The sequence below is a fragment of the Amblyomma americanum genome, chromosome 1 (genome assembly GCF_052857255.1).
Source record: "Amblyomma americanum isolate KBUSLIRL-KWMA chromosome 1, ASM5285725v1, whole genome shotgun sequence".
NCBI lineage: Eukaryota > Metazoa > Arthropoda > Arachnida > Ixodida > Ixodidae > Amblyomma > Amblyomma americanum.
Genome location: NC_135497.1, coordinates 555,235,779 through 555,246,653, shown reverse-complemented (window position 1 = coordinate 555,246,653; position 10,875 = coordinate 555,235,779). Strand labels below are relative to the sequence as shown.

Sequence of the window (10,875 nt, the reverse complement as noted above, 5' to 3'; positions counted from 1 at the left end):
GCCGCGCCGTCGAACGTGGAACCTCGTAGCACACACAAGGAATGTACCTCGTAGCACACACAAGGAATGTACCTCGTAGCACACACAAGGAATGTACCTCGTAGCACACAAGGAATGTCACACATTCCATAGCGCCCGTTCATTCAACTCCACACTGCGCTAACTGCGCACATGTTTCCGACTGCGGGCTCGGCTAGCGCTTCGACTTCGCCATGGCTAGCCATGGCCAAGCTTGTTGCCGCTGGTGGTAATAACGTTCATGCAACGAAAAGAAAAAACAATATATCAAAACGATTCAGGTTGTCAGCTAAAAAAGCTACCGTAAAATTAAATACATCTTATATGTTTTTGCCGCTGTGCGCCTTTGCGACATCAGCGACGTGAGCTTGAGCGCGAATACGCGAATGGCGCTATGAATTTCCCGTGTTTCTCCGTAAATTGCAAATGGCGCGGCTGCGCCGCTAACTTTTAGCATAGCCTCCTTTATACTCTCTGTGCCTGGCAACGGCGCGCTCCGCGGCCGTCGTTGCCCCTCCTCCCATCCTCCTCCACCATCGAGAGGTTACGCGGCTAGCTGCCGACAGATGGCGACGGCGACGGAGGGTGCCCTGCCGCTGGCGTATCGTGCGTAGTGTAGCAGAAAGTCGCATTTGGCGTACGTTCTTCCGTCGTGCTGCTTTCATTTCGTGCACCAGCATTGCTTGTTGCATCTAGAATTTGGTGCTACTCTTACTGCATTTGGATGTAGCAGGACTACGCCGCTGGAACAACCTGTAAGTTGCTGTTTTTGTTGTTCATGTTACAGACATCTGAGTGACAGCAATTACTTTATTGTTCAGCGATCGGGCCGTGTTTTTCGGTGAACTAAATCAAGTAATAACTCATACTCTGCTTCATTAAGACGCAAAAAGAAAGATTGATATCATTCGGAACAGCCATATGCGTCAGTATTGCAGTTTCGATAACTTTGCGCGTGAATTTGCATTACTGTGATGCTCAAGCACGTGTGCGCAGCATGATGCACGTGTTTCTATGCAAGTTTTCTTTGCAGCGCATCGCATTATCAGCTATTTAATTAAGTGACTGTGTGTTCAACGTTACATAAGTTACAGTTGTAAGCATACGTTACCATGTCCGCGAAATCGAATATTATAATACGTATTTCAGCTTCATTTGTTTGTCAAGTGTGATTAGCAAGTTAGTTTGTGCACGAAGCGCAGAAACTTGGAACATTTTACTAAGAATAGGAATATTCAATTTACAGATCCCGATGGCATACTGCTGTGTGCCACTGTGCCGATCAGACGGGAAAAAGAAGGAACCTGGCGTCTCCTTCCACGAGATTCCTGCCGAAGCTTCGCTACGCGAGCAGTGGATGAAAAAGATAAGAAGAGATGACTGGGTCCCGAACTGCACCTCGAACTATTCGAAGGTGTGTAGTAAACACTTCACAGACTCGGACTTCTTAGAGGGCAAACGGCGCCGTTTGAAAAAGGGCATTGTGCCCTCTGTGTTTGCCGACTACCCGCCGTACTTTACCCCTACTTTACCCCTCAGATTAGCTATTATACATTTTGGAAACACTGCAACTGTTTGTGGGAGCAGCTTTGAAGGAGAAACCACAACTTCAAAAGCCACTGAAGACCCTGACAGAGGCAGCAGTGTCAGCTGTCTGCAGATCACACCTTCTGAAGTGTCCTGTAAATGACAGAGGGCACCGTGAAACTTTGGCTGAACTCATGACCACCAGGTTCATCAGGCCACTACTAACCAACTATGCAAGTGCAGTAACGGACAAACATGACTTGTACAAGCCATTTAGCCAGAAGCCTCTTTCGCGGAAATGCATGAAGCTGTAGAGCAGCTGCTTTTGACCTGAAACCTGCCAATAAATACTGCTATGCATGCTCCTCAGTTTTGATTTAGATGAGTGCAATTGAATCATTTATTATTTCTAGCTTTCTCAGCTGCTTTTTTTTTACCTGTAAATAAACGCTGGTACCTGTGCTCCTGAATTCTGTTTTATATGAGTATATTATTAATCTTCATTTATTCGAGCTGCATCTGCAGAAAAAGCAGAACACTGTTGATGAATCTTGTAATGGTATGTGCAGTTATTAATCTTAATTTATTCGAGCTGCATCTGCAGAAAAAGCAGAACACTGTTGATGAATCTTGTAATGTTATGTGCAGTGCGCACACTGCATGCAATGTTGAAATTTTCACGTCTCGGCAACAAAATGCGTTAAATGGCCGTTACGCGTAGATAAGTCCGCTTTCAAGTAGAATAGAAAGGTGTAACACAGGTTTAGTAGCAAACGTTCCGCTTGTGGCAAATAGCAACGTCGCGGTACACCCCACGCTGTCTGCGCCTTGACCCTCCGTCAGTGGCGCCCCCAGCAGTGAGAACGGCGGCGTCGCGCAACATCCGCGACGGTGCCGCGCTATTGTTATCGCGCTGAGCTGACGGGCACAGAGAGTATAAAGGAGGCTATGCTTTTAGACATGCTTGCGGAGGTAGTCGGTGCGAACAGTTGGAAGTTCAGTCGACTGGAATTGCTCAAGGAAAGTCAGCGGCACTGCATTTTTATTGTTTCTGTGCATTGCGAGTGACTTTGGCGGCAGCCACTCGGCAACGTCTCCGGTTTGGCGAACTTGTGAGAAGGTGAGCCTTTTGTTCTCAAATTTTGAAAGCGGTTTTTTGCTTGTATTGTAACCCTGCGTCTCGTCGCATGTTATGTTCACGATAACATCAGTACAACGTGCATGCGCTTTCTGTCTCTATTTAGAGTAATATTGGTCGATCAGCGTAAACTTTTGGATTCAATTAAGCACGAACTGTCCATGTTGGTACTGCGTGTCGAATGTGTTTTGAGATGATTCTGAGCGGGAGATGGTGTTCTGATAATTTGTGTACTACCAGATATAGTCTAGACATTTGAAACCATTTATCACACTGAAACAAAGTTGGAAAACTGTTTTGTGTTCATGCATCTGCTGTCCTTAAACGACTTTTCGGCAATCATTCGCATGGCTCCTTTGGATCTGGAAAATTGACTACTGTTGCCAGGGGTGCCTGGTAGCAGAGATCCTGGGGACGCCCAGTGGGTCATTTGTTTGTCCAAGTGCCCAGTACCAAAGGTACCATTCCTGACATTTTTTCCCAGTCCGTTAACCTCATATTCCTTGCAAAGATTACAGTATGTAATCAGGTAGTAAAAAAATTGGTAACTTCTGCATATTTCAGAACAGTTCAGAGAAATGCACATGCAGCATCAGTATTCTCTCGGTAGAATTTCTGAGACCTGGATTCATTTCTTCTAGGACTGTGGCAAGCAGTAGGTCAACTGTACATAAATTTATTTTCCTCTGGTGCAAAGTAAAGAATGCAAACGTCATAAGACAAGTCTCTAGTCTGTTTCATTCTCACTGCATTTGACCAAAGCATATATGAAATGCTGTATGTTTTATGCCCTAGTTTCCTTTACATTGAGCAGTAGATATTGACAGTGAATAGCAAGGCAACTCCACTCGCTGACGGTTTTGCCTTCGGCAGCAAAACAGGGAATACCTTACCCCATGTGTTATCTCGACAGACTGAAAACTGCGATGGACAGCTGCGTCCACAGCTGCTATCACCTCCCAAGTGCATGCGCTCGTAAGACACATAATAACTCTGGATTGCCATTAACATAGCCTTGCTCATTGCAGTTGCCAATAAACACCTCATAAGTGGTACTATTATGCACTCTTTTCTTTGGCACTATGTATGAGCTTCTGTTTTCGCGCTTTCTAGAAATAATGCTTGCAGTTTTGAACTGCGAAAAGAGAATTTACGTTTAACTAGATTGTCATGTCAGTATGTTACAGCCAAATTGTACATTGATGTCAGTGCTGGTGGTTTCTTTTCATTATTTTAGGAGAATGTTATAATTTTACCTATAGCAAATAATAGCCCTCACTAATTAGCTGATTTTGTCATGTCCAGTATTCTGATATGCTAAGCCACCAAAGCATGATTCAGAATGTTGTCAGAACTAAAGGCACTGAGTCTTTCGTGTCAGTAAAAAATGTGCTTTATACCCCTGTCACATGGCATTCCTCGAAGGCCTTTCCAGCAAAGGCACCATTTTTCACCAAAGGAGCGAAAGCTTAAAGGAGCAGCGATGCAGCTACACGGTGTAGCCCAAAGGTGAAAATCGTTCAGGCTTAGCACCCGCTGCTATACTCGAGGTGGCTGAAGTGAGTGTTCTAAAATTAAAGTGGTGTATTCTGTTCATTCGTTGAGCTTTGACAATTTTTTATTCTGATTGCTTCCTTAAAAGTACTGCAACAGCTACTCTCATCAGCAGGAGCAGGTTTTGTACGTGTATTGCCTTGGCCTCCATGGGCGCTCGGTGTTGCCGCAACACTTTCACTGTCTTGAAATTTGAGCATAAAACATAAACACCCGTACAAAAACCAAAGCCAGACACACCTTTCGTATTTGAAAAAAATGTTTTCAAACATTATTAGCTTATCTATTTTTTTTTATTGCTTTTACTTTTTGACTTTGGATGGTACTGCGATCACAGCTTCTCGAATGCCGCGTCTTCGGGCTCCGAAGGTCTCGGTTGAGCGCCTTCGCCTCCAAGGCCCTTAGCGACAAAGGCGCAACATTTGTACCGGGTAGCTGCACTCCTTACGCCTTTGGATATGATTCTCAAAGGCCTTTGCGGTGCCCGTGTGACAGGGGTATTAGTGTGGTATGGCTGCTTGAACACCTGTCCCTGGTATCTCACAAACTGAATAAGGAAGGGAAAACCCTCAGGGTGCTTGCCGACGTTTCGACAAGAGGACTTGTCTTTGTCTGGCAAAGTGTTCATCATTGGTGGGGTTTAAATAAGGTTTTCACTTCGAGGCGAAAGGCCTGTTGTGTGGTACGAGGGTGCGATATGGGAAGGGCGTTACGATGGGGAGCGTGAACCTTGACCAGGCATGATAGCTGCTAAAGAAGATTAACCGGTTGACCTGCAAAACTGTGAAAACAAAAAAGCCCAATTCAGTAGAAACGAATCTCGGGGTATGGAGTGTGGATAGTGGGCTTGAATGGCTTTATGTCCAGCCACAACAGGTGGCTTGGTATGGCTGGCTGCCTTTTCCTGAAAAACTAGGATAAAGGAATTAAGGAGCATGGCAGAATAAAATACCGGGGGGGGGTGGGGGGGGGCAAAATAATTTGAAGTAAAAAGAGAAAATGAGGGCAGGTTCGGAGAAAAGGCAAAAAGAAGGGGGAGGGGGAGGAGTATGGCAGCCAAGGTTCCGAGAAGTGATGTCAGGAGGTGCAGGGCGTAAGGTTAAAGTATAACGATAAATTAAAGAAAGCAGGAAAGGAGGGGGAAAATGTGGGTTGGGAAACCTCTGACCATGTGCAAGGCCTTTTCAAATAATTATGCCAATTCCGGAATGTACAGAGCTGGCCACATTTAGTGCAAACATGTGAGCGCATGGCCGCACTCTTTAGAGGTCCACTGTGTGCGGCGCAGCCACTCATCGCTGCAAAATGGCGCAAGAGGAGATGCACCTGGATGTGGTGCTTCGTGTCATGTTACACTTCGATGTGTGGCAATGTCAGACACAGTGGCCCAAAGAGCACAGCCATGTGCTCGCGTGTTCGCACTAAGAGTGGACAACCCTGTAATTGATTCTAAGTTTCCTCTGTATATGTTGACCCCAGACGAAAACAAGTTGTCTTGTCGAAACGGCAAGCACCCTGAGATTTTTCCTTCCCTTGTTCACTTTTTGAGTGTCAAGAAACCATCTGCCTACTCTCTCTGTACCATGCACTCCACATCTTGTACGGTTATCTTTGTATGTATACACCAGTAATAAATCATGAAGGAAATCAAGGGATTTGTATTTGTATTGCTTAACACTTACTTTAAAGCTATATCATGAGGGTATAGTTGAAAATGTGCTACGGGGGCTTGGTTGTGTGTCGTGACTGGTTTCTCTTTATCAGGGCTACTTGACAGCCACCATGAAACGCAGGCTTTTGAAAAGTCGTTCCTCATATAAAAGAGCGTTTCCACTGTTACAATAGAAATGTTATTTGCTAAAAACTTCAATCATTGCAGTTCAGAGATTGATATTTTTTAAATAACTAACCTGAAGTTCAAAACCTGCAGAAGGAACTATGTAACTTTTTTCCTGCCTTAAAAACCCAGTACTTATTTGCCAGTTTCAGCAAGCAGAGGTCTGTTTCATGGCACATACTTTCCACTACCTTGCATGAAAATTGTGCAGTACAGGCCCACCATAAAACTAGGGGCATAGTATACTGCTTGTATGCAACTACTTTGGCGTTAGACCATGCATAGCATGGTCTTAAAGTTATTTTTTTCATTTGCAACTGGTTCATAAAAGGCCTATTCTGGCAAAAGGCATTTAGCAAAATTATCTTCCTCTGAATGCTTCTAAGGATAACTTTAGTTCATTCAGGAAAATATATATTGACAATATCTCTTAAAGACATGATTGTACATATTAGCTCTTGTTACCTCACAGTATTTAGTTTTGTGCCTCCAGCATCACTGACTTGCATCATATGTTAAATAGAGTAGTAAAAAGCTCGCTGTTAGTTTAAACCACAACTCATGATGGGGCTGTGCATTTTTTGTTGTGTTACATGAAATATACTTATGTATGAAACAATTTCTTTCAGCTGCACCTCACATGATTCAAATTCCATCAGAAGAAAGGCTGCAACACAACATTGCTCACTATCTGTTGCTTTCCCAGCACATAACATGCCATAACAGCACATAGCAGGTAAGATGTGAACAAAAACAGTGCATGTATATGTTCCACACATGCATTTTGTGTACTACCAACACTATGATATGATTAACTATGTCATGTAAGAAAGAGCACACAAATCATTTTTTGTATATATTGCAGCATGGTTATTTCAAGTTTTAAACTGGCCATTGAAACGACCCATTGTATCACCGCTGGTTACCCGGTGGCACTGGGGATCGAACTCCACACCTACCGCTTGCGAGGCAGATGCTCGGACCACTAGGCCACTCCTGCGGTCCCCCCACTGATGTTGCTTACACCAGGTGCTGTTAAAGCCCCGGTATGTATGTTAAATGCATTTTAGAAAACCATTCACTTCCAAAGTACCATTTCATCTTTATAGCAAAACCACAGTTCGCCTAGCTAGACAAACCTGCTGCATACAAGCCAGCAGAAGGGTTGCACATACATGCTTCGTTAGGAAAACATAAAAATCAAGCAGAGCCTGCCCTTCATGGTGCATTATACCCTGATTTTGAGCAATGATCAAGATAGGCAGATGGTCATTTCATTGAACACTTGCATGATACATTCGTAGAATCGAAAAGACAAGTACTATTGCAAAATCTTCAAACAGTGTTTATTCTCAGAGAAAACATATCATGAAAAAAGTGTTGGATTAGTTATGGTGCACCTTGTATGGGGAAAGGGGCTCCCACTTTGTGAAAGGCTTAACTTTGGAATAACGACAGCGTTTAAACTAGTTGGGTTACCATGTTTAGATAGTGGATGTGCTCAAAAAGACACTGGAAGTAAGCGCACTGTGTGGAAATCTCTTTCTGTATCCTTGTCTTTTCGAGCGCTTTCACGATCTAAACTTAATTTTGCAAGAGAGCACGGAAAACAAATATTTAAATTCTGATAATTAAGGATAAAAGATCATGTTTCATTGGGTTGCTTAAAGTGTACATTGTATCACTATTGCTGTATTGCAGCACTTCTGTCGTGGCCTGGCATTGCAGCCTCTTGACTTTTGTTTATATAATAAAATAGGCAGTCCTTTTTTTCATTCGATTGCAACACTTTAGGAGTTACTACAGAGTTGCGTGGTAGCGAACTCTAAGATTAACGGTTTGCATTATTACGCCCGCATAACTTGCTAAGTGTTTCACTGCAGTCTTGTTACTAGAACAGCCTCTTGAAAGTATTCAGCCTGGTGGTCATTGAGGGTTACTGTTCACATAACAAAATGCCGGATCAGCTGTATACTCTTTACAGCTACCAGAACTATGGTACATTTCATGACATGCTGGCTGAAGAGTGCTTGAGCACCAGACTGGGGATTTGGATGAAACAATTTTCAAATGTGTGCTCGGTATCACGCTGTTTTGTTCCAGTTGTGGAGAGGTTTTCTTTTCATATTTGTTCTGTCAAACATTTAAATTTTGGGCAATATGTTGTTGCCTTTATCTTGTGTTCTCTTTGTTGTTGAGGTTTAGTATTTTTGGCACAAGCACTCCACTCTATTACTTTTCAGTATAATTTAAAATTTGTAGGGCACGTCATGAAGAATAAAACTTCTACTTGAATAATCTGCATGTGTTTATGTTCTCATTGTTGATATAAAAACTTAGTTGAGACAGCTTGTATTTTTGCTCTGGCTAGAATTTTTAGGAGAGCCTCAGTAACATAATCACATGACCAAAACAAACTTGGTATTATTGTTTGTGCAATGAAAAACAGTTTTAAAATAGTTATTAACAGCTGTCAGTGTAGGACTGGCCTAAAATGTTTTGTGCTCTATGTAGCTCTTCTCTGAGGCAGGATTAATTCATCTGCACCTGCAGCCTGATACCGCCAAGATACCTATTCTTGGGTGAACTTATGATTTTTTTTTCACTGAGCAAACTTGCATCATCTTGAAGCATGGAACTTGAGCTGATTCTTAACAGCTCTAGTGTAGCGAATTTCATTATCCTCATTGCTTAGTTTACATTCACCTCAGGACAATGGCCTTTTCCAGTTTAATTATCTGTGTCTTGCACCAGCTACATGCCACACTATCAGAAATCACCTAATCTTATCTAGTGAGCTTATAATCAGCTATCTCCTGCTATATTTTCCTTAGGGTGAAATTCATTTTGTTGCGATACAATGCATAAGCTGTTTCCTGGCGTGGTGCTCAGCTTATCTGGAATGAAATGCTTGGGAAATGGGTCTCTGATTTCACCTTGAGTAGACGAAATTAACTTGTGCTAAGGCACTCTTTGGCCACAGATGCCCTTGTGCCATTAAAATCCATCAAATTCATTATGTTGCCCTAAGATACCATTGGTGATTCATCCTCTGCATTGTATGCCCTGGCCAGATCCATTTTCTTCTAATTTCTGCCAGAATATTAACAACTTCCTTGTTCATCTCTGTTATGGTTTCACTCGGTCAGTTGTTCTATTAATAATTATAATCACTTTATTGAAAACATATTTTGGGCTATATGGCATCAAGTTTGCCACTCTGCATAATGATATATATGTTTGGTCTTGTATGTCTTTACTTGTGTGGTAATGTTTATTTTGTGCTCACTGTCTAAACAACCTTATTTGCCTATGATATCCTAAGCCCTTCTATACCTATTTTCCTTCCCCCTGGCTCTTTTTCTTTTCAGTCATTCGTCCTCTTTCCTTTACACCGGCCATTGGTCACAAGGCTGCTGTGGGAACGACAGTCAGCACTGGGCCCTTTTTTGTTCATGGAACCTGCACTGCTACTATTAGCACATAGTACGTTATCAGTATTTTTGCGATACTGCATTTATTGTTATTTATGAAGTAGTTGGCTAAGGCAATGGTAGCAGTGTTGGATATTGCAATATATTAGGCATATATCTCACTTGCAATATATCAGTGTGTTCACTATTACACTACCCTCTATTTCTTTCAGTTCAGTTATTTGGCTATAGATATATTGTGCTGCTTTCCTAGTTTAGTCCACTCAAACTAAAACTTTGCTCTTTGTGTCAGAGGTATAATCTACAATGATTGCTGCTCTGTGTCTTGTAAGCAGGAGGCAGTGTTCAATGGAGCCATGAACTTTCCTTGGAATTGAAAAGCCTTTGCCGTATTATGCGCTGAACCACGAGTGTGAAGAGGAAAATCTCATGCCTTGGATTTCTGCAGAGGTGAGCCACTGCGGTGAATCCACCAGCGCGAAAGACAGTGATGAGAAAGGAGACAGGACAGGTGCTGACTCGCGACTATAGTTTATTGGCGTGAACAGGGAATATATAAAAAGCCAAGCAATACCATAAACCATGTAGTTACAGATAAGCATACAGGACAACATGAGTCAAAAATCGCCCTCAACATTTCCCTGATCGAGGTAGTCCAACTCATTGTGTGTTAACACGATAGACAAAACACACATTCTTCATGGAGTCATAAGATGTGTCTAGCCTCGATAATCTCCCATTTAATCTCTCTGAATTTACTGCCAAAATGCGTGTTGCCAAAAGGAAAGGGTAGCAGACTTCACATCCCGTGCAGTGTACAGCAGAGTTACCCCAACCACCTAGCCAAGCCCCTACCCTCTTGTGTTCCTGTAGTCTTACATTCATACACCTTCCAGTTGCACCTACGTAAACCAGACTACAAGATAATAATATTTGATACCACATTCATTTTACAAGGTACATATACATTTCACTCTACACGTGTACTTTTCTCGAGCCACATTCACAGAATTATTCTTAAAATTATACATGCTTTAGACAACGTATTAGGGGCCGAGAAAGCCACTTTTGCATCATACCTTCTGGCCACATTTTTCAAATTGTGCGACAATTTATGTACATACGGTAACACAACTGGTCTTTTGGCATCTCACTGGCTGGCCCCAGCCAGATTGTGCCGGTCACCGCAAAACTGTCTCAGCTTCTTTAACAATTTATCATATGCTCTTGCAGTAACAAGGTTTGGAAATCTTGCGTTCGTTAACCTTAAAATCTGCTCTTGGAAACTAGTCGTCATGCTGTGAAAGCATAATTTCATCAATTCTGAGCCCGCGCTAGAAAGTGCAATGCTATCTTTCACTAGCTTG

General features: G+C 42.6%; 1 long non-coding RNA gene across 1 annotated transcript; it reads left to right on the top strand.

Annotated features, from left to right (window-relative positions):
- The first annotated feature begins 3,047 nt into the window (after positions 1 to 3,047).
- LOC144108380 (uncharacterized) lies at positions 3,048 to 9,952 on the top strand. Its single transcript, XR_013309478.1, has 5 exons — positions 3,048 to 3,141; positions 6,704 to 6,810; positions 6,940 to 7,120; positions 9,446 to 9,560; positions 9,841 to 9,952. It is a non-coding gene; the product is annotated as an uncharacterized LOC144108380 (long non-coding RNA).
- The last annotated feature ends 923 nt before the right edge of the window (positions 9,953 to 10,875 follow it).